Source organism: Orcinus orca, chromosome 16 (assembly GCF_937001465.1).
Source record: "Orcinus orca chromosome 16, mOrcOrc1.1, whole genome shotgun sequence".
Classification (NCBI taxonomy): domain Eukaryota; kingdom Metazoa; phylum Chordata; class Mammalia; order Artiodactyla; family Delphinidae; genus Orcinus; species Orcinus orca.
Window position 1 is genome coordinate 12,510,642 of NC_064574.1, and position 18,887 is coordinate 12,529,528.

Below are 18,887 nucleotides of genomic sequence, written 5' to 3' on the forward strand. Positions count from 1 at the left end.
ATCCTTCCCCTCTCTTCTCCCTGGTGACTCCACCGTTTCCTGCTCTTCCTCCTACCCTTTCTTCCCTCGACTTTCCCTTGTTACATCCACCTTCAGGTCCTCCTACCCAACACACACATTCTCCTCTTCCAAGTGGCCAGATCCCTTTCCTAGCAGGGTGGCATCCCCCACCCCCCAGGGAGGTCCACCCCCTCCATTCAGTCTACGAACCCCTGAGTGTGCCACGCCTCCTCTCCATCCCCTCCCCCTGCCCCGCCTACCCCCAAGGGCACTCCCTGTCGTCTCCTCTCCCTTATCTCCTATCCTTCCCCGAATCCTCACCACCCCCCTCTGGTCCTCAGGCACAGTTTCTTTCTGATTGAAGACTTGGGGAAGGGGTGCTGTCTGGGCTCTTCCTTTCTCCCCTTTCTTTAACTTCTGCCCTCTCCTAGCCTTGACGGTAGAAGGTGGCCCTTCAGTAGTATCCTATGGGGCCGGGGGTGTGTACATTTAAATTGGTCCTAGAGGAGGAGATATGACAAGAGCCTTGGGGAAATGGTGCAGGTGGGAAGGAGCATGGAGAAAAGGTGGAATGGGGACTCATTCTTCTCAAAGGCATGTCCTTTAAAGGAAAGACAGCCCTGGAGAAACTGAACCCTGACCAAGCATAGGCTGTCTAAGAGCATAGAGCAGACATTTAGGATGTGAAGAAACATTAGAAGGAAATAACAGCATGAGGGTTAAGGTCAGAGGACATGGAGGTCAGATTTGGATTCTAATCGCTGCCCTTTATGACCTTGAGCAAGTTACTAAGCCTCACCTTTTCTTCTCTGTAAAATGGGGGTACTCATCCTAACCTTATAGGGTTTTAAGGATGGAAGTAGATAAGTTCCCTTTTAAAGCACTTATCATTGTACCTGATGCTTAGAGAGTTTTCAAAAAAAAAAAAGCTATTATATGTAGCTTTCAAGAAAGAAGGGAGGGAGTAGATGGAAGGTTTAAGGTATGTATTTGCCTGATTTGGCATCACCATGAGGCCCTAGAGAAAACCTCAGTTTAAGGTGAAAAATGATCAGAAAATGCTGTTGGGGGTGGGGCAAGGAGAGTAAATTTTGCTGTAAAAAGTCTGGATCATTTGGATGTTAGGAAAGGGTTGATGGTTTAACTCTAGGGAAATACCCTTTAGGATTGTAGTAATGATTAGTGCCATTCTCTGTTGACCTGTCAACACTGAACTAGCTGAATAGAGAAATTTCCAGATAGAGCCGGAGATTGTCTCCTGATTTTTTTTTTTAATAAATTTATTTATTTTATTTATTTATTTTTGGATGTGTTGGGTCTTCATTGCTGCGCTCGGGCTTTCTCTAGTTGCGGCGAGCGGGCTTCTCACTGCGGTGTCTTCTCTTGCTGCAGAGCACGGGCTCTTGGCGTGCGGGCTTCAGTAGTTGTGGCATGCAGGCTCAGTAGTTGTATCTCGTGGGCTCCAGAGAGCAGGCTCAGTAGTTGTGGCACACAGGCTTAGTTGCTCCGCGGCATGTGGGATCTTCCCAGACCAGGGCTTGAACCCATGTCCTCTACATTGGCAGGCGGATTCTTAACCACTGCACCACCAGGGAAGTCCTCTCCTGATTGTTTTTTTTAAAGAGCATATTTCATTTGATGGTAAATATTGATGATTTGTAGTACAAACTAGATCTAGTTTGTACTACAAAGATAGAACAGGTAATATCCTACTGCCGTAACATTTTATGAAATGTCTTAGGAAAAGCATCCCTCTGGGAAGGTGTTGTATGTGGCCTGATGGATCAGATGAGGGGATAGGAGTCTGGGCAGAATAAGAACAGGTGAGTAATTAGTGGAATTAATTGAGAAAAGAGTTCATTAGCATATTGGATATTAGGCTAATAAAAATGGGTGTGAAATGATGGATTTGAACCTAGAGGCAGTCTTGAAGCCATATCCCCTTTTGTGAAAGTGATGGGTTTTTTCTGGTATGGGTGCATAAATAAGCTATGTCGAAATGGAAAAATATATCCCACTGGGATAGTAAACACCCTCTTGATTAGAAAGATTAGAAGTCAGATTCTAAAACAGAGATGGAACGTAACAACTTAATTAAAACTCTTCAGCAGTAGATTTTTAGGTCAGTGGAACCCCAGTGAAAGGCAGTGGGCTTGGGGCTTCCCTGGTGGTGCAGTGGTTAAGAATCCGCCTGCCAATGCAGGGGACATGGGTTTGATCCCTGGTCTGGGAAGATCCCACATGCTGCGGAGCAGCTAAGCCTGTGTGCCACAACTACTGAGCCTGTGCTCTAGAGCCCGCGAGCCACAACTACTGAAGCCTGCGCACCTAGAGCCTGTGCTCTGCAACAAGAGAAGCCACCGCAATGAGAAGCCCCGCACCACAACGAAGAGTAGCCCCCACTCCTGCAACTAGAGAAAGCCCGCGCGCAGCAACGAAGACCCAACGCAGCCAAAAATAAATAAATAAGTAAATTTAAAAAAAATAATAAAGCAATGGGCTTCTACCACACTTAGATTCCTACATCACTGATAACTGAGAAAGATGCAAAGCACTTAAATATTCACTAATTTCTTCTTAAATGTGGGTCTTCTAAAGGGCAGATCTACTTAAGATTCACTTTTGTTAGTTGGAAAGGGGAGTGGTGGGAAGGATGTGAAGTGGTTTTAGAAGGATACATTGAGCAGTTTGGTGATTTTATTTATCTTGGCTTTCCTGTTTAGGAGCTTAATTTTTTAAATAATCAGCTTTGGACAGAGGGTGGCAAATCTTTTCAAAAAGTTAAGGCAGTCTAGAGAAATAGAAGGTTTTATATGCCTTGGATTATGAAGACCTTATTTGAGACAATTGTTAAAATGAGCTTAGAAAATAATACTGGGTTGAACCACATGAAATTTCCATTTTTTGCAGGTCAAAACCAGTTGTATATTGGCAGTTTGATATATAACTCAATCTAATACATTTCCAAATAATGACAATCCTGTTTTCTGGCATAATGGGAAGTGTCAGACTTGTATTTCCTTCCAGGTTTAATATTTTTCCAGTCCTGCTTTTGATTTACTTTGTATACCCTGTGGCCACGCTGTGCTCTACGGCTAAAGAGAAATCATCAACCTGAGAGTGTGTTACAGCTATATTTGGAATTATGTAGACTTGAATTTGAGATATGAGAAAAACCATGTTAGTTTTAAATGTTTTAAAGTTGCTCATGTGTAATATAGCCCAGCTACAATTTCAACCTAACTATTGTTGGTATTTTTGAGATCTAATGCTAGCTCTTAATGTTAGTGTCCCATAGTCTAACAGCAAAGGGAAATTTTCCTGGACTTGAGGGTCATCTGAAATGGAGGTAGTGGTACCATTTGGCTTAGAAAATTGGATGTGAGGAATATTACTAAATCTGACTATAATGTGTTTGTAACAAATACAAAGTGCGCATAGCTACTTAAATAAACCCCTGCCAATCCAGTTAAGTAATTTAAAAATATGACTTCATTGGCCATTATGTTTTTGTTATTAAATCAAAAGTAGTGTTTTATATCAGCAGTTTAAAAGTAGAAATGAAAAGGATGGGGCAGAAAGTGTGAGGGAGGTGGTGGATTTGAAAAAGGAAGAGGAAGGGAATATGGTTATAAAAATGCATACGTGGGCTTCCCTGGTGGCGCAGTGGTTGAGAGTCCGCCTGCTGATGCAGGGGACACGGGTTCGTGCCCCGGTCTGGGAAGGTCCCACATGCCATGGAGCAGCTAGGCCCGTGAGCCATGGCCTCTGAGCCTGCGCGTCCGGAGCCTGTGCTCCGCAACGGGAGAGGCCACAACAGTGAGAGGCCCGCGTACCACACACACACACACACACACAAAAATGCATACGTGCCTCTTCTCTGTAGCACCCTGCCCTCCACAGCCTGAGTGATTATCGTTTATTTCATCACTTGTTTTACCTGCACTGTTGAAATATCCCTATTCCTTTCAGGGTTCTGAAGAGAACTTTGAACTTATTTATGATCCTTTAACTTAAAAAAAAAAAAAAATCTAAGAGCTTGGAGTACCTCCATGTTCCAGTCTGACCAGGTCTTTTGGAAGATAAGAGAAGTGAACTATTTACAGATGGACATACATTTGAAGGGCTGATTTTAAAAATCTTATTAACTTTATGGTGCTGTCACATGGCAAGGTTGTATAGAGGTTACTGACCTTTGCAAATTGTTTAGTTACTGATTTTGAGAGAGATGCCTGTGCATGGTTAGAGGCAGTAGTCTATATACTGATGAAATTTTATTAAAGTTCCACTATTTAAATTAATTTTTCTTTTGTCTTGATTATTGAGGAAAGGAAATGGGGAATGATTTTTCCCTTTTGGCCTGCTTAGTTCCAAGAAAAGTTTGATTCATGGCTGGCTTTTGGAAGACAGGAATCAGTAATTCTAATCCCACCTGATTTGACCAAATGACCTTGAGCAAATCACTTGATTCTCTGATCTTATACTTGGCCAGAAAACAAAGCTGTTTGAAACACTAGAACTGCATCTTAGCCAAACTTTTAGTAAGAAGTTTTTTTTTTTTTTAATCTTTATTGGAGTATAATTACTTTACAATGGTGTGTTAGTTTTTGCTTTATAACAAAGTGAATCAGTTATACATATACATATGTTCCCATATCTCTTCCCTCTTGTGTCTCCCTCCCTCCCACCCTCCCTATCCCACCCCTCTAGGTGGTCACAAAGCACTGAGTTGATCTCCCTGTGCTATGCGGTTGCTTCCCACTAGCTATCTTTTTTTTTTTTTTTTTGCGGTACGCGAGCCTCTCACTGTTGTGGCCTCTCCCGTTGTGGAGCACAGGCTCTGGACGCGCAGGCTCAGTGGCCATGGCTCACGGGCCCAGCCGCTCCACGGCATGTGGGATCTTCCCGGACCGGGGCACGAATCTGCGTCCCCTGCATCGGCAGGCGGACTCTCAACCAGTGTGCCACCAGGGAAGCCCTAGCTATCTATTTTACATTTGGTAGTGTATATATGTCCATGCCACTCTCTTGCTTTGTCACAGCTTAGCCTTCCCCGTCCCCATATCCTCAAGTCCATTCTCTAGTAGGTCTGTGTCTTTATTCCTGTCTCACTCCTAGGTTCGTCATGACATTTTTTTTCTTAAATTCCATATATATGTGTTAGCATAGTCAGAAGTATTTATGTATAGAAAGTTGATAATTCATTCACATCTTATGCAAATTTTGGACCTAAGATTTTAGATAAGATACATGTTTTAAATAACTGAATGCAACTTTCTCTAATAACCCCAGGAAAATTTCAGATTCCCCCCTTGTTTTAAATATATATATGTGTATATATATATATATATTTTTGGCTGTGTTTGGTCTTTGTTGCTGCGCGCGGTCTTTCTCTAGTTGCGGCGAGTGGGGGCTACTGTTCGTTGTGGTGCGCGGGCTTCTCATTGCAGTGGCTTCTCTTGTTGCGGAGCACGGGCTCTCGGCGCGCAGGCTCGGTAGTTGTGGTAGTTGTGGCTCACGGGCTTAGTTGCTCCGCCGCATGTGGGCTCTTCCCAGACCAGGCCTCAAACCCGTGTCCCCTGCATTTGGCAGGCGGATTCTTAACCACTGTGCCACCAGGGAAGTCCCATCTCCCCCCTTGTTAAGTGTAGTATGAAAACAGCCTTTTTGTTGTTGTTCCTCACATGAAAGTGTCCTCTAAATGCTTCAGTGCACTTAGTTTCTGAGCTTTTCTGGAGTGAAATATGTCATATTGTGAATGTGGGTTATTTTATTTTAGAAAATTAAAAAGCCTTACCCTGTTTAAGGACCCCCTTCTCCCCACGTGTGCCTGTACGGACTCACTCACTCACTCAGATGTTTCCTTTGAGTATTGCATCGTGTCAGTCTTCTTAGAAGGAAACCATATTTGGAGAACAGATTGAAGTTATAAAACTAAACAGCACCACTTTTGACCAGGATTTTGGTGATGTTTTATGTCCTTTCTGCCGCAGTTTGCTATGTCGGAAACAAAGTCTTGGGTTTGGAATTGAAGTCTCTTAACAGTGAAAATGTGCTAGTCTTGGACAGTCTTTGGAAGCAGCCGTTTGGCCAATATCAGTTGCTGTTCCAAGGCATCGCTACTCTAGCCAGTAGATAATTCTGTTCCCAACTCTGACATTTCCCCCCAGAGCTTAAGAGGCCAGTGAGAGCAGCGTATAACATCGTATAACATCGCCAGGAAGGAGGGTCTTCTTGTGTTGCCATGACTCTTTAGAGCTCTTTAAGAGAGGAAAAAGACGTAGAAGCCAAAGTGCTACTGACTTACTTGCTTCCCTAATTTTGCAGCGTTTTAGATCATGGAAGATACGTTGTACACATCCAACTATATAAGCAAACAGAACTTTAGTAAGCAAGAAGTAGGCAATGTGATGCTGCAAAGGCCTGTCAAAGAACTAGAGAAAACTAGTGGTTAACATTGGTCAAGATAAAGGTTAATCAGAAGCAAACAGATTGGGTGTTGGCTTAGAAGAAGTTAAAGGAGTTATCGTGAGAAGAGGCAGGCCTGTGTGTACTATTAGTGAAAGGACAGTTATTCTTTAGTTTCTAATACTAGCTAAATAAGAGTATGCCTTCCTTTGCACACTGTGTGTATTTTTGTAGAAAGCTGTGAGAAAATTAAAGGAATTTAAGATCTGTGGGTCAATAATAATCCAGTATTTGAGTGTCTTCCTATCATGTTACCAGCTATGGGAGATATTTGGATTCTAGACTTTTGACTGCTGCTTTCATTTTACAGATGATTGTATAAGCCCAGGTTGAGTCATTAACTTGCCCAAAGTTGAGAATTACGAAATAGCTGTAAAAATAAATAAATAAATAAATAAATAAGATAAAATACCTCTGCAGCATATACTATATGGTTGAAAATACAAGATTAATCATAAGAAATAACTAGAGAAAACAGAAAATAGTATGTAATCAATTGCTGACTTGTATGATACTGATCCTTAATGAGGTGAGAGATTCAGACACAGGCACTCATTCCTTTATTCAATAGGTAGTTTTTTTGGAGTGCCTCCTCTTGTCAGATACTCTTTTGGGTATCAGGCAATCTAGAAATGAGTAAGGCAGAATGTTTCTGCCATCCTGGTGATTTCATTCTAGTGGGACGTTTTTGCCCTTTGTGGTGTTTTAATTCTGATGGGGAGACAGCCAATATACAATATAATTTCAGACAGTGGTAGGAGTGACTGAGGGTCTATTTATTTATTTATTTATTTATTTATTTTTGGCTGTGTTGGGTCTTTGTGGCCGCGCACTGGCTTTCTCTAGTTCTGGCGAGTGGGGGCTACTCTTCGTAGTGGTGCGCGGGCTTCTCATTGCGGTGGCTTCTCTTGTTGTGGAGCATGGGCTCTAGGCGCGCGGGCTTCAGTAGTTGTGGTGCATGGGCTCAGTAGTTGCGGCACGCAGGCCCTAGAGCACATGGGCTTCAGTAGTTGTGGTGTGCAGGCTCAGTAGTTGGGGCCCTCACGGGCTTAGTTGTTCCACGGCATGTGGGACCTTCCCAGGCCAGGGCTCAAACCCGTGTCCCCTGCATTTGCAGGCGGATTCTCAACCACTGCGCCACCAGGGTAGTCCCTGAGGGTCTGTTTTAGATAGGGTGGTTAGGGAAGGCTTCATTAATGAGGTGATATTTGACTTGAAGGGGTAGAACAGGTCACAGGTCTGGGGATTGGGATGGTGATGGGCGTGTCAAGCATACGTGAAGGTCTTGAGGCAGAAATGCACTTGAGGGAAGGTTGACTGGATTTTTATAAGTGAGAAATGGTAGGAAACGAGCTTAGAAAGATGGTAGGGGTCAGGCCTTGTAGGACCCTATAGGCCATGGTAAGGGCTGTAGGATAGGAGTGAACATTAACTTAGAAATCAGCCAGATCTGGGTTTGAATCAACTCTGACTGAGTGGGCACACTATTTTCAATTTTCTTATCTGCCCAGTGGAGGATACCATCTTTCTCAGGGTCGTTGTGAGAATTGAGTGGAATATGCCTTTAAGAGGGCTTAGCACAGAGCTTGACACAAAGCTCCATATGTTAATAATTATTATTTATAACCATAGGAGATGTCCTCTTGGCCTAATGCTAGTACTAAACTGAGAGGAGGATTGAGCTCCAGTCCAGCTTTACCAATAACTAGATGGAAACCTTTACTTCAGTTTTCTCATCTGTAAAGTAAAGCAATGGACTAAAGTACAGATTCTAGGGTCCCTCTAAGATCTGAAGTTCCATGATTCTGAGCAAGTGTGAGTTGAACCTTGAAGGAGAAGAAGGAATAATGAGTTCTGTCAAGTAAAGACACCCCATTAAAAAAAATTCACATCTCCCATTCACTTAGTTTCCCACCTTTAGTGAAATACTGAGCCATGGATTCTGTGAAGTGTCGGTGTATAACCATCAGACTTAACAGTTTCACTCTGTAGGGTGAATGGAGAAATTCAGACTGTGCAATGCTATTGTTTGAGGACATTTGCCCTAAAAATGAGACAGACGTAGAATGTCTGCCTTGAAGTCTATCTTTGAAATCATTGTGTCAAAGAAACAACAAAAAAATGTGTGTTGTCTTGGTCAAAGGAAAAATACTAAAAGAATTTTATGGAAGTATCTTTGGGATGTTAAGACTTTTTTTTTTTCCTCTTTTTTTCTCTGCTTTTTGTCCCCTGGGTAATCCTTTTAAGTTTTAATCTGCTAAATCAGTCTTTACCTCTAGCCTCACACTTTTGCTTTTAAGCATGAAATAGAGCCCTGGACTCATTAGCTCCTGCCCCATCTTCATTCCTCTAGGTAATTGGATGTTAAATGAGAAATGAATATTACATTTTGACCCAGTAATTCTTTTTTTTTTTTTAACATCTTTATTGGAATATAATTGCTTTACAATGGTGTGTTAGTTTCTGGTTTATAACAAAGTGAAAAAGCTATACATATACACATATCCCCATATCTCCTCCCTCTTGCCTCTCCCTCCCACCCTCCCTAACCCACCCATCTAGGTGGTCACAAAGCACCGAACTGATCTCCCTCATCTCGCTGTGCTATGCAGCTGCTTCTCACTAGCTATTTTACATTTGGTAGTATATGTATGTCCATGCCACTATCTCACTTCATTGCAGCTTACCCTTCCCCCTCCCCGTGTCCTCAAGTCCATTCTCTACGTCTGCATCTTTATTACTGTCCTGCCCCTAGGTTCTTCAGAACCATTTTTTTTTTTTTTAGATTCCATATATATGTTAGTGTACGGTATTTATTTTTCTCTTTCTGACTTACTTCACTCTGTATGACAGTCTCTAGGTCCATCCACCTCACTATAAATAACTCAATTTCACTTCTTTTTATGGCTGAGTAATATTCCATTGTATATATGTGCCACATCTTCTTTATCCGTTCATCTGTCAATGGACACTTCGGTTGCTTCCATGTCCTGGCTATTGTAAATAGAGCTGCAATGAACATTGTGGTACATGACTCTTTTTGAATTATGGTTTTCTCACGGTACAGTAATTCTTTTTAATATTGTGGCTTATATAGAAGAGCATTCATACCTCCTCTACTGATCCCATGAATCCAGTGTTTTCCCAAGCCTGGGAATCACATTGAATAATTTAAAGTGCTGTCTCTTCTTAGATTCCCTCCCCCCACCCCTTTTGTTAGTTTGAGTAATTATTAGACTATAAGTATTGTTCCGCCTCCTTCCCAGGTTACAAAGATAGCCAGGTACTTTGCAATGACTAGAAGGGAAGCTGGGCATTGTTTCCGAAGTACCTTAGTTACCATCATCAATTATGAACAGTTCTCTGAGGCTTATTAGTGGCATAATTATGATTATGAAAAATGTTGTGGAGTGACACGTACAGGGAAGTGTAGATTGTAGGAAAGCTCAGTGTTGTGTTTTAAAACTTAAATTAGAGGTGTGCTAGTGAGCACAGCTGTTTATTATTTTTATTAAAGAGCTGTAAAACATTTAAATACCAGTAAAGAGGGAACTTTTTTCACCATCTAAAAGTGTGATTAATAGTCATTTAAACTTTTTGCTTAATTCTCATGTGTTGAACAACGGTATGCTTGGGAAAATGGAAAAGCAGGAGTATTTTTTTTACTCATAGAACTAGTTACCCCATTTTGAGGAGTTGTGCTTTTAGGCACTAAGCCTAAATTATACTCATGATTATAATGTATGTGTTTTCAGATTGGTAGACCATTGGCTTTTGAAGGCTAGAAAATAGTATTTTCCTAAATGCTGTGTTGGGGTCATGTTTGTGTAGTTAAAAAAAAAATTCTTTCTTCCATTGCAGAAAAATGAAAACATTGCCAACTTAGGGAAGTTAAATCAGATGGATCAGAGATGATAGTAGACTGACTTTCTTGATGTACTTATTATGAATCTTTATATTTTAAATAAAACCATTTAATCGTTTAGCTTTTAAAGAAAAACTCATTTTATCCACATCATCATAATCTATAGAGTAATGATAGGGGAGTTCTCTGGGTTGTAATGTCCTTTTGCCTAGCACGTTATATGCACTTAAATATTTATTGAAATGAATGAAGAAACTATTGCCTGGTCAAGCTAGCCTCTTTGTTGTTGGATTGCATTTAATCTGGGGGAAGGATTGCTTCTTCTGTTAATCCTGATTTTGAAGTGATTTTGAATTCATTTTGCCCAAAACTACTTTGTCTTTTTTCCCCCTATTTCTTTGTGGTAAAATATTTATAGCATGAACTTTGCCATGTATTTTGGTAATTTAAATGTGCAACTCAGTGGCATTAATTACATTCACAATGTTTTGCAACCATTACAGCTATTTCCAAAAATTTCTATTGCCCCAAACAGAAAGTCTCTTCCCATTAAGCAGTAACTCCCCATCCATCACCCCCCCGAACTGCTAATCTACTTTCCATCCTGTAAGTTTGACTGCTCTAGGTACCTCATATAAGTGTAATCATACAATGTTTGTCCTTTTGTGTCTGCTCTATTTCACTTAGCAAAATGTTTCCAGGGTTCATTCATGTCATAGCATGTGTCAGAACTGTATTCTTTTTAAGGATGAATAATATCCTATCTTGTATATACCACACTTTTTCTCATCTGTTGATGAACACCTGAGTTGCTTCTACCTTTTGGCTGTTGTAAATAGTGCTGCTATGAATGTTGGCATACAAGTATCTGTTTCAGTCCCTGCTTTCAATTCTTTGGGTATTTACCTGGGAGTGGAATTGCTAGGTCATATGGTAATTCTGTTTAATTTTTTGAGGAATTGCCAGACTTTCCACAGTGGCTGCACCATTTTACATTCTCACCAGCAATATATTCCACATCCTTGCAGCCAACACTTATTTTCTGAGTGTGTGTGTTTTTTTTAAAGTGTAGGCATCCTCGTAGGTGTGAAATGGTAGCTCATTGTGGTTTTGGTTTGCATTTCCTTAATGACTAATGAGGTTGAGCATATTTTCATATGTTTATTGGCTATTTGTGTATCCTGTTCAGAGAACTGTCTATTCAGGTTCTTTTGCCCTTTTTAAATTGGATTGTCCGTTGTTAAGAGATCTTTATATTTTTTGAATATTAAACCACTACCAGATATATATGATTTGCAAGTATTTTCTCCCATCCTATGGGTTGTCTTTTCACTCTCTTGGTAGGGTCCTTTGATGCGCAAAAGCTTTTGACTTTAACGAGGTTCAATTTATTTATATTTTTCTTTTGTTTGTACTTTTTTTTTTTTTTTTTTTTGCTGTACGCGGGCCTCTCACTGTTGTGGCCTCTCCTGTTGCGGAGCACAGGCTCCGGACGCGCAGGCTCAGTGGCCATGGCTCACGGGCCCAGCCGCTCCACGGCATGTGGGATCTTCCCGGACCAGGGCACCAACCCGTGTCCCCTGCATCGGCAGGCGGACTCTCAACCACTGCGCCACCAGGGAAGCCCCTTTTGTTTGTACTTTAAAAAATATACTACTTGGTAAGTTTTTGACTGAACTTTTGCTCCCTACATTGTAGTCGTTTACTTTTTCTGCCCGTGAAAGTTTTCCCTAAGTTACTGATAGGCATATCTTACACAAGCTATTATTGAGCTGATTTCTGAGAAGCAGGAGGCAAGGTTTTTTGGTTTATCTTTCTCTCACTGTTTAAGTTTGATGCTGGTTTCTTGATTTCTTTTTTTAAAAATTAATTAATTTATTTTTGGCTGCATTGGGTTTTCGTTCCTGTGCACCAGCTTTCTCTAGTTGCGGGGAGTGGGGGCTACTCTTCGTTGTGGCTTGCAGGGCTTCAGTAGTTGTGGCTTGTGAGCTCAGTAGTTGTGGCTCACGAGCTCTAGAGCGCAGGCTCAGTAGTTGTGGCGCACGGGCTTAGTTGCTCCGCGGCATGTGGGATCTTCCTGGACCAGGGCTTGAACCCGTGTCCCCTGCATTGGCAGGCGGATTCTTAACCACTGAGCCACCGGTGAAGCCCTGATTCTTGGTCTTTAAAATGGTTACTGTCTTTGCCAAACTTGACATGCTCTGCAGATTCCATTAAATATTTCAAGTGTTTGAAGAGTCCAAATCTTATTGATGTCTTTGTTGATTATTTTGTTCAGTAGGACTGAAATGTAACTTAAATTTAAATGTTTTCTGTTTCTAATTGCAGTTCTCTGAAAGTCCATGTAAGACAGGGCCAGAAGTTGGCACACCAAATTTTTGTTGGGGACAATACAGTTTACTGATTAAACATATGATATAGAAGAGAAATTTAGAAAATATTATAGATTGATGAATATAGTCCATGAAACACTGGACTTATTTTTTTTTTCCATACAGAAATGAAAGTATACGATGATTTTGAAGATAGGGAAAAGTATATATCACTTGGCATTTTGTTAGCCTCAAATCTCCATTAACCAGCACCTTTTATGTTTTGCTGTTTAATAAGTGGTGATACTTAGAATGTAGACCCGGATGCATGACTTTGCGTTTGGTGTTAAGTATGATTTTTTTCCTTCTGATTGTTTGAAACAGAGCACTCTGTTTCCCCATACCTCCCCAGGCCACCACAGGCACAGGATGGCAGGTAGTGATGAGAAACAGCTTGCTAAGATGGTGCCTGGCTGACTAGGAGGTGTGTGATGTGAACACAGGATTTGTTTTTTCCCTTTATAACATTTTAAAAAATTATTTTATAACATTTTCCCTTTATAACATTATCAGAAAGTGAAGAGAACGTTAAAGAACGAGGAAACAGAAAAGTCTAACGTGTAAAAACCTGCTGGACTTCTGCATCTGTGACATGGTAGAATTTGGCACTTTGATTTTTTTTCCCTGGTATCAGCTGAATTTCAAATGTATTTATCTAAATGTGAGTGATAATGGTAGTGATTAAAGACAGGTGGGTACTTAGAAAATGTTTGTGCTTTGGGGCCTGTGATAAAAGAAAAGATTTACAGACTTGCTTTGCATTTGCCTGTTTTGGCTGTTTTCTTAGAGCTAACTTAATCTTTATGTGTTAAACCCTTAGAGTGTGCTAGGTTTGGGGGTACAGTGATGGATGATGTGGACACCGTACCTCTGTTATTTTTTAAGTCTTCAGCAAGGGAGCATGGCTTCATTTTAGTAAAAAATTTTCAGAATTTTGAGTGATTTTATATCCCCAGAAGATGTGTTTAATTGAGGGTCAGTTCAGTTGATGTTAACGTGCCTTAATTGCCAGGAATAACAGTGAATGTATTTTAATTGTAGACATTTAAGACAGCAAAAAAATTTTAAAGAAATTCTTGAAGAGTCATTTAGTTTAATTTTTTACCCCACTGGGCCCATTGGCTGTACATGTTCTTGGTGGTATTCATATTTACATGAATGTTTTTGCTGTTTATCTCCTGAACAGAGTCATGGCAATGGTGGTGAACAGTGACCTGAAGTTTCTTAGTAACATAGATGCTCTCTGGACCAGTGGCGGAAGGATGCATTTAGATGCTGAGGCCTCTTCCCTTCTACCTGGAAGAGTATCTGTCTTAGAATAGAGGTCTGGCACTGAGCAGGTGCTCAGAGAGCATTTGTCAGACAGGATCAGTCTGTCTTCTACTCTTCAGTGGCTTTCATTGCTTTTAGGATAAAGTTCAGATTACTTATTGTAGTTTATAAGAATTTTTGTGATCTGACCTTTACCTCCCTCTCCAGCTTCATTTATGCCACTTCTCTCCCTCCAGACACATGGGCCTCCCCACCTGGTTTCCAGCATAGACTAGGCTCTATCCTTAAGCTTTTCACTAGCTAACTCAAATATCCCTGCCCATCCTCAGACTTCTAAATCAGTGGCGAATGCATGGGCCTCATTTCTTTTTTTTTTGCGGGCCTCTCACTGCTGTGGCCTCTCCCGTTGCGGAGCACAGGCTCCGGACTCGCAGGCTCAGTGGCCATGGCTCATGGGCCCAGCCGCTCCGTGGCATGTGGGATCTTCCCGGACCGGGACACGAACCCGTGTCCCCTGCATCAGCAGGCGGACTCAACCACTGCGCCACCAGGGAAGCCCCAAGGGCCTCATTTCTTGTTCATTGTTGTATCCCTGCCTGGAACGCTGGTCTGGCACACTGTAGGTGCTCAATGAATATTTATTTGTTAAATCAGGGAAGTAAGGTGGAGGTGGACAGATCTGAGGTCCTGAAAAGTACAACTAGCCAATTCCCTGCTCATTTGGGTATGTTGAAGGTTGCTGTGCTAACTGCTAGGACTTCAAGGTGAAGAACTAAAAAGGATCAAATAAAAACACAATGGATTTGTAAAAATATTAATTGTAATTGAAAGTATGATTCCTAGCTCAGTCTCAGATTAATTATGTCCAATCCAGTCAGATGTTTGTTTTTGTGGGGGCCTGGTTTGGTGGACAGATGACAAGTAGGAGTTTTAAAGTTTTACCCATTTAAGATTCAACATGGATTTTAACCCTTTTAAGTGCTTTTTGTATTTTACATAGTATGTGTATGATAATGCTTTGAAATTGCAGATCACAAATGAATGTATTAATGGTTAGTCTTGTTCCTCAACTTGAAATCTAGATGAAAAAATTGATAAACAAGGAATTCCCTGGCAGTTCAGTGGTTAGAACTCGGGACTTTCACTGCTGTGGGCCCAGGTTCAATACCTGGTTGGGGAACTAAGATCCTACAAGCCGTATGGGGTGGCCAAAAAAATAAATAAATAAAAATAAAATAAAAATTAATAAACAGGAAAACACTCAGTCCTGATTTAGGAAGAAGTAGGTACAATAATTCTTATATATTGCTAGGAACATTGTTTCTAATTTTTAATTAGACAGATATTTAGGTTAATGGTTTTGGTGTTTTCAAATTTATGATAAAAGCTATACTTTTATGTCTTGAATATGCTTGTCAGTCTTTAATTTGAGAGGTAGTCTTTGCCTAGGAAATGAGAAATTGTTGTATATTTTACTTCTTCCAAAGAGCAATGAGGAAGAAACAAATTCTGGAATTGGAAGACCATATGGATGGTATGGAAAGTAAGTCTGTTATTCATAAACAGCTAGTCTCTTGTGCTCTACGCTGTTGGATGGAAGGTGGACATAACCTTGCCTCTGTTGCTGAGATTATTTTTGAGCTGACTCGTGCTAGGCTGGCACCCATCAATTGCTTTGTCTGGAAGGGACAACTGGAATCCTTCATTTTGTGTATGTGTGTGTGAATGTGAGTGGGAGGAAGTGAAATGTTTGGTTTTGGTATTGGCTTGATTTTTGTTTCATTGTTGACTTGGCATGCCTGGCTTTTTCATTCTGCTTTTAAGTATTCAGAAATCTTAAGATATGTGTGAATTAGAAGATTTGGATTTATTTGAATTTCATTTGGCACTATGGGAAATTAGCTTTAGGTAAGAGCTACTTTTTGGGTTGGCTTTATGTTAAAGATAATTTTTTCCCTTAATTATTTTATTTTATTATAGAAAATTTCAAACACATACAAAAGTAGAGTGAATAGTATACTGGACTCCCATGAACAAAGGTATTTTGATATGACCTTTATATTTGTGAAAAATATAAATGTGAAAGGGCACATAGACAGCCCCCATTCCCCCAACAAAACAAAACAAAAGTACAAGCTTAGGCTAATTAATAACCTGTATTTTTAAAACCTTTGGATAATTGGATTTCATTTTTGTTCAGATGTTTTGCTGATCCATTTACCTCAATGAGAGTTTCTTAATATGTCAAAAGGGAAGACTAAAAGTATATAAACATAGGCTTATTGTGAGGATTAAAGGAGAGAGTATTTGTCAGATGTTTCCATGGCTTGGTACCAGTTAGATGCTCAACAGGTAAATGTCTCCTTGCCCTTTCACAGTTCCTCAATCACAGTGCTCAATTGGAGTAGAGAGGGGAAGGGACACGTGGATGAACTGGTACACGGTAGAGAGTTGATTACGGCGAAGTTTCCAGAGGATTTATTTATTTTTTCTATTACCCTGTCCTTCATTTGAACCCTTGAAGTTTAGAGCTGGAAAAACAGCTCTAAATGTTTGCCAAGAATAAACCTTTCTGTACTGTGGTGGTACCTCGAAGGCACTCCTTAGCTTGAGGAGCAGGTGCTCTGGCTGAGGATGCTGAAGTCTCTGAGGTGCCCTGGGAGCAGATGATTACTGCTCGAGTGTGTAACACCTGTGTTCTTTTGCTTCTCTTGGCCTATTTTTCTGAGAATATATTGCTGAATTCTGTCGCTATTTACATCAGCTTTGACCAAAGCCAAGTGCCAAGCTTGCAAGGGAAAGAATGGCAAAAATACCTCTTTTAGGATCTGTGTTGGCACAGATTTTTTGCTTTGTGTTTAGTAACAAGTGAACAACAACACTGATTTAATTTTAGTATTATTAGTTATATTAATTTATTAGTTCTATAATTAAAAAAGTAAAACAGTCTGCATAGATTGAAGCTATAGTTTCGGGTTGTATGTGTGAAAAACTCTCTCCATTGTGAATTTTGAACAAACTTACCAGTAGATTATTTATGTAAGCTTGTGTCATCAGAAGCATTCCAGAATGAATCATGTTTAGTTAGGATCTAACAAATGTTACCACCCTTGTTCTGTTAAGCAATATTTTTAAACTATTAAATCAACTTTAAGGATAATAAAGGAAATTACAGTAATTTATTCATAATCATCTTTTCCTCAGGTGTTTTCATTTCATTGTTTCCTTCTCATCTTTGTATACACACACAGATATTTGAAAGTTTTGTACCTTATAGGAATTGCTAGGCTGAGAGAATTGATGTTAGAAGGGTGGCAGCAATTTAGTAAACGCTGTGAGTGTATGATTTAGAATAATCTTGTACAGTCTTTTTGCTGTAACATCTTTTCCTGGTTAGTTCTGTTCTCTTCACTATAACTAAACATTGTGTCTGTTTTTTTTGAATTTTTGAATTTTATTTTATTTTTATACAGCATGTTCTTATTAGTTATCTGTTTTATACACATCAGTGTATATATGTCAATCCCAATCTCCCAATTCATCCCACTGCCACCACCACGACCACCTTCCCCCCTTGGTGTCCATACGTTTGTTCTCTACATATGTGTCTCTATTTCTGCCTTGCAAACCGGTTCATCTGTACCATTTTTCTAGATTCCACATATATGTTAATATACGATATTTGTTTTTCTCTTTCTGACTTACTTCACTCTGTATGACAGTCTCTAGATCCATCAATTTCATTCCTTTTTATGGCTGAGTAATATTCCATTTTAATATATGTGCCACATCTTCTTTATCCATTCGTCTGTCGATGGGCATTTAGGTTGCTTCCATGACCTGGTTATTGTAAATAGTGCTGCAGTGAACATTGGGGTGCATGTATCTTTTTGAATTATGGTTTTCTCTGGGTATACGCCCAGTAGTGGGATTGCTGGGTCATATGGTAATTCTATTTTTAGTTTTTTTTATTTTTTATTATTATTATTTTTTTATTTTTAGTTTTTTAAGGAAACTCCATACTGTTCTCCATAGTGGCTGTATCAATTTACATTCCCACCAGCAGTGCAAGAGGGTTCCCTTTTCTCCACACCCTCTCCAGCATTTGTTGTTTTGTAGATTTTCTGATGATGCCCATTCTAACCGGTATGAGGTGATACCTCATTGTAGTTTTGATTTGCATTTATCTAATAACTAGTGATGTTGAGCAGCTTTTCACATGCTTCTTGGCCATCTATATGTCTTCTTTGGAGAAATGTCTATTTAGGTCTTCTGCCCATTTTTGGATTGGGTTGTTTGTTCTAGCTCTGTAAAAAATGCCATTGGTAATTTGATAGGGATTGCATTGAATCTGTAGATTGCTTTGGGTGGTATAGTCATTTTCACAATATTGATTCTTCCAATCCAAGAACATGGTATATCTCTCCATCTATTTGTGCCTTCTTTGATTTCTTTCACCAGTGCCTTATAGTTTTCTGAGTACAGGTCTTTTACCACCTTAGGTAGGTTTATTCCTAGGTATTTTATTCTTTTTGTTGCAGTGGTGAATGGGATTGTTTCCTTAATTTCTCTATCTGATCTTTTGTTGTTAGTGTATAGGAATTTAAGAGATTTCTGTGCATTAATTTTGTATCCTACAACTTTACCAGATTCATTGATTAGCTCTAGTAGTTTTCTGGTGGCATCTTTAGGATTCTCTATGTATAGTATCATGTCATCTGCAAACAGTGACAGTTTTACTTCTTTTCCAATTTGTATTCCTTTTATTTCTTTTTCTTCCCTGATTGCCGTGGCTAGGACTTCCAAAACTATGTTGAATAATAGTGGTGAGAGTGGACATCCTTGTCTTGTTCCTGATCTTAGAGGAAATGCTTTCAGTTTTTCACCATTGAGAATGATGTTTGCTGTGG

The 18,887-nt window shown here is 40.0% G+C and overlaps 1 protein-coding gene across 3 annotated transcripts in view; it reads left to right on the forward strand.

The window, feature by feature from the left end:
- The window catches only part of B4GALT5 (beta-1,4-galactosyltransferase 5), a 103,062-nt gene that overhangs the window by 23,609 nt on the left and 60,566 nt on the right, over positions 1-18,887 (forward strand). The window lies entirely within an intron of this gene.